The 5,947-nt window shown below is 32.2% G+C and overlaps 1 pseudogene; it reads left to right on the plus strand.

Annotated features, from left to right (window-relative positions):
- Positions 1–3,235: 3,235 nt before the first annotated feature.
- On the plus strand, positions 3,236–4,944 carry LOC123246548 (annotated as a pseudogene).
- Positions 4,945–5,947: the final 1,003 nt, after the last annotated feature.

Here is a 5,947-nt window from a genome sequence, read left to right on the forward strand (position 1 = left end):
AATTTAGGAGATTCTTAACAATTTTTGGTGAGCTTCAAGCACTTCTTACTCTGTCATCTTAGAAGCAATCTTAAAATTCTTTAAGATAAATCCTGAGAATGAGCAAGGGTCATCTCCCATAGATTTCAAATATTAGCCATGCTGAAAGAAAAAGAAAATTTATATAATTTTTGGTTTTAGCCTTTTCTACTAACAGATTTTTAAATTTAAATTTAAATTAATTGAATATTTTTTATTATTAAAAGTATTTCTTAAAATTAAGTTACATGATTGAAAATCAGTAGCATCTATCATTTATACTACCATTTACAGTTATCATATTTAATCTTTTTTAATAATTTTTTATTTTTTAGAAAAGTTATCATGGTTACATGATTCATGATCTTATATTCCTCTTCACCTCTGACCTCCTCCAGGGCCTGATGGATTCACAAGTGAATTCTATCAAACATTCAAAGAACAACTAATCCCAAAACTAAACAAATTATTTGATATAATAAGCAAAGAAGGAGTCCTACCAAGTTCCTTGTATGACACAAATATGGTACTGATTCCAAAGCTAGGTAGATCAAAAACAGAGAAAGAAAACTACAGACCAATCTCCCTAATGAACATAGATGCAAAAATCTTAAATAGAATACTAGCAAAAAGACTCCAGCAAGTGATCTAAAGAATTATCCAAAATGATAAGGTGGGATTTATACCAGGAATGCAAGGGTGCCTCAACATTAGGGAAACCATCTACATAATTGACCATATCAACAAGCTAACAAACAAAAATCACATGATTATCTCAAAAGATGCTGAAAAAGCTTTTAACAAAATATAGCACCCGTTCCTACTGAAAATACTGGAAAGTACAGGAAAAGAAGGATCTTTACTAAAATAATAAACAACATATATCTAAAACCATCCACAAGCATCATATGCAATGGGGATAAATTAGAAGCCCTCCCAGAAAGATCAGGTATGAAACAAGGATTCCCATTATCACCTCTATTGTTTAACATTGTACTAGAAACACTAGCAGTAGCAATTAGAGAAGAAAAAGAAATTGAATGTATTAAAACAGTCAATGAGGAGACTAAGCTATCACTCTTTGCAGATGATATGATGGGCTACTTAAAAAAATCCTAGAGAATCAACTAAAAAGCTAGTAGAAGTAATCAACAACTTTAGCAAAGTTGCAGGATACAAATAAATGCACATAAATCATCAGCATTTCTATATATTTCCAACACATCACAGCAGCAAGAGGTAAAAAGAGAAACATCATTTAAAATTATATTTAATCTTTTTTAACGATTATGCTGAGATAGATTCCATTATCATCCTCATTATATAGATGAAGAAACCAATGCTTAAAATGGTTATATTACTTTCCATGGTCACTTAGCTAATAAGTATCTGATGCAGGACTCAGACACAGATTGTCTTGACTACCCATCCAATTATATATCCACCCTGCCACCTGGTTTCAAATCAACTTTTAAAGTCCCTAGCATAAGTATAAAATGACATCCTTCCAAATGAAACATTTAACCTGAAATATTACATACTGTTTCATATTTTTGTCAAAGTCAAAGAATTCATAGGCTAGAGAATAATATAATTAAATTTACATTATTAAAACTGGGAGCTGCTAATTATAGATTCCTTGATGGAAAGAAAAATAGTTATGCTTTGAGCAATCAATACGACAATTAAACCCATTTCTATTGTATGCAAAATTATGAAATTTGAATCACTTTTCTCCTTCCTTTAAGGAATGGCAAAGTATAGATGCTGCTACTCACTTTACAACACCCAATTTGTGGGATTGAGTTTATTTTCCTATGATTTCTACTTGATAATTGGATGTTTAAAAGGAAATTACTTTCCTCTAAGCCTGGTATACACAGAAACACACTTCATTATGGACCCCAGCAATCTTCCTCCTGGTCTGAATGGCATGACTGCTAGAGGCATCCTTTGGGACACTGCAGGGTCTTGTATTCTGTTCCTTTCCCCCGACATTCGTCTCCTTTTATGTGAATGCCAGGAAAAGGAGAGAATAAGTAATTGAGATTCATTGCACTTGTCACTGCCCAGGATGGTTAGGGTTCCTGTTTCTTGGAACCTGTAATTTCTTTCTATGATGTGTGTGTGTGTGTGTGTGTGTTTATCAGTGAACAGCAAATGAGATTAAAATATTAATTGATTTTTTTGTAATTTAATACATTATATTTTTTCCAGGTTACATATAAATATAACTTTTCAATATTATTATTAATCTCTCTTTTGATTTTCTTGATTTCTAATTTGTTGCTTCATTAGGAGATTTAAAATTATTTTAATTTTTGTTTGTTTAGTTGCATACCCAATTTATTGATTTGATCTTTTTTCTGCCTTATTGATGTAATCATTTAAAGATTTAAATTGTCCCCCTAATAATTGCTTAGCTGCAACTCAAAATTTTTAATATGCTGTTCCTTTGTGGTCATTCACTTTAGTGAAATTGTTGACTGTTTTTATGATTTGTTCTTTGACTTATTCTTTATTTCAAGATTATTTTTCCCAATTAATTTTAAGTATTTTTTGCCTCCAATCCTTTGTTTAATGTAATTCTTTTAGCATCATATTCTGGAGAGGGTACATTTAATATTTATGCTTTTTTGTTGTTTTGAGATTTTGTGTCCTTTTATATGATCGATTTTTGTGAAGTTGCCATATACAGCTGAGAAAAAAGAATATTTATTTTCATCTCTATTTAGTTTTTTAAAATGTCTATCAAGTCTAACTTTTCTAAAATTCTCTTTGCCTCTTTATTTTCTTTCTTGTTTGTTTTTTGGTTTAAAAAACTTTAATTTATTTAAAATATGCTAAAAGTTAAAGAATAAATGCATCAATTTTGTTTATATATGTGTGTAAGTATATGTATATAGTGCATATGAATGTATATAGTATGTGCATATATGATATACATATATATCATGTTGTGTCCTCATTCAATATATATCATATGATATAACAAACTGTGGATATATATGTATGTATATATATATATATTTACTTTTCCTTGTTCTTGGTGACTGCTACCACCAATTGTCCAGCTCCCTTTTTGAAGAAACTCTTCAAGGGGCAGAATTCATGTATTCCATATAAAAATGTATTTCTCTTGGGAAAATGGGAGTGTTTCCAATTGTGAATTATACCATATATGAATATATTATATGATACTACAGCTGAGGAGAGAATGGAGCTCATTATCCAACCTAACTATATTTTATGGATGAGAAAACCCAAGACCAGTGTGCTGTGTGAAGAAAAGAATCGTAACACATATGTTGCAGATGGAGATAATATATTGAAGAAAAAAGAACAAATCACTTTAAGCCAGTTGTCATTAGTTGATTTAGCTTGAAAGGAAAGAACCAATAGGATAAAAGCAGAAGGCAACAGACTCTGTGAAGTTGGTAACATTAATCAATCACTAATGACATTAACAACATTCATGGAAGTCCTTCGAGAAAACCAAATGTATAGGAGTAACAAGATGGTTCTACATCGAGACTCAAAATTAACCCATCTGTTCAAGAACTGTTTGATGGGAAGGCAAAGTGTATGTGATCATGTGCATGAACCCAAAGCCTGAAGATTATGAAAAAAGCTGGCAAGTGATGTGATTGCAGAAATGACCCAAGAAGTTGAAGAAGCAATACCAATAGACAAGGTGATATTTAGTTTAACTCCAGGCCCATATTACAGACATCAGGCTTTTAGTGGGGAGCTTATATGCTGACTTGAACTTCGAGGGGTTCCAGTTGGTGACGAACAATCAATTACAGAGATACTTCTGCAAAGTTTTCCACTTTTACTATCACATTAAATTCTAGATGTTAATGATGAACCAACACTTCCAAGGTTAATTGAAGTATGAGAGAAATGCCATCATGTTTGACAAATGATAACAGAAGAATTTAATAAAGAAGTGGTTGCTTTTAGAGCTCTGTTGCAAGAATTTGATAATTTGGTTTTAAATAAGGAAAACTAAGTGAAAAGAAAAAGTGATCTCAGGACAGAACGCAGAAATAGAATGACTGGAAAATAAAACTAAAACTTCGGAATATAAGATTGAAATTTTATTGAAAACTACTCCAATCTATGAGGAAGAAAAGCACAATATACAACAAGAACTTGAAAGCCAGAACCAAAAACTTCAGCACCAATTTTCTGACAAATGCAGACTGGTGGCAAGGCTGCAAGGCATGGTGACAGAAACTACCATGAAGTGGGAGAAATAATGGGAATGCCATGTGGTTGCCAAACAGCTAGAGATGCAAAATAAACTATGGGTCAAAAATGAGAAACTAAAGCAACTTAAGGCTACTGTTACCAAGCCAAAGAATGATAAACCACAGAGATCATCATGGGAATGAGATCAAGAAGTTTTTCAAAAATCGACTTCTTCATCTCCAATACCTAATACACCACCAATTCATATCCAACACAGAAGATCACATTCTGCAGGGGACAGATATGTAGATCATAAGCTTGCCTCTAATGTGCAAACTGAAACTGTAATGCAGCCACATGTACCCCATGCCATCACAGTACCTGTTGCAAATGAAAAGACACTAGCTAAGTGTGAGAAGTATATGCTGACCCACCAGGAACTAGTCTTCACTGGGGAGATTGAAACCAAACTAATTAAGGGTGATGTTTTTAAAACAAGAAGTGGTGGGCAATCTGTCCAATTACTGATATTTATATTTTAAAGCAAGAATTCTCAACTGGCCAGAAACAAAGATCTTCCAACACTGTCCCAGCCCAAGAAGTTGTGATGGAACCTGAGTGGACAGATGTAGAAACTTGGTGTTCTGTCCCGATGGAAATGAGGGAAGGATCTCAACTTGGACCTGGTTTTATAAGCATCATGCACAACTCAAGCAAAGAAAGCCATGAGTTAGCTTCCCTTGTGATAAAAATATTCTTTTCATGTTATTGATTTCTTTTGAACCAAACAGCTGTGCTATTTTGTTAATTTTTTTTGCTCTAACGTTGCATACCTCATAGCTTTTGACTATATTATACACTGGCAAAAAGCAACACATCCTCCCTCAAACCCAGACATCTGTTGTTGAAATTCTGCATCCATTTTGCTATTCTTATGAATTTCAGAAAAAAGAACTCTTTTCCTTATTTGCAAAACAAGAAAAGAAAAGACAATTGGGTATATCTATCTTTTCAGGCAAATCTATGACCTGAGGTAGCAAAATAGGTATGAGCTATATGACAGAGTACTCAATGGACTTAAAGTTGGGAGGCTTGGTTTACTGCATTATATTGGGCAAATAAATTATTTTCTCTGGGACTCAGTTTCATTTCCTGTAAGGAGATGGGACAGGAATAAATGATTTTTAAACTTTCATTAACTCTAACATTCTGTTATGATATAAGAACAGAAAATGATAGTAAAGTATCTTTCTGTTAAATTTGTGCTAAAAGATTAATAGAAATTTTCACTTATTATCAATCTCAGTTGCCTGCTTTCTGATATATCACAATAATATGAGAAGAAAATTAAACTGCATTAAGCTACAGAAAGTTTTCAGGGTTGCAAATTAGCCTCTTTAGTTCTCATATTTTTAAAAATAATGCAAAGAATAAATCCAACTGTGTCACTAACTTTGTTTGCAAAACTCTGCCAAAAATACTTCTCTCAATATAGTCTTGATTTTCATAGCTTTTTTAAGTTACTGGATATTTTGTGGACAAAATATTCCCAGAACCAGGTATAATTAGAGGCATTAGATAACTCTCTCCTAAATATTACTTTTAACAACAACAGCCTGTAATACATATTGTTTCCTTCATGATTTTTATTAAGCATCATTTAATTAGATTTCTGCCTACAATTTAGATAAATGTAACTATAGATTATTTGAATGATTTCTTCTTTGTAAAA

The sequence above is a fragment of the Gracilinanus agilis genome, chromosome 4 (assembly GCF_016433145.1).
Source record: "Gracilinanus agilis isolate LMUSP501 chromosome 4, AgileGrace, whole genome shotgun sequence".
NCBI lineage: Eukaryota > Metazoa > Chordata > Mammalia > Didelphimorphia > Didelphidae > Gracilinanus > Gracilinanus agilis.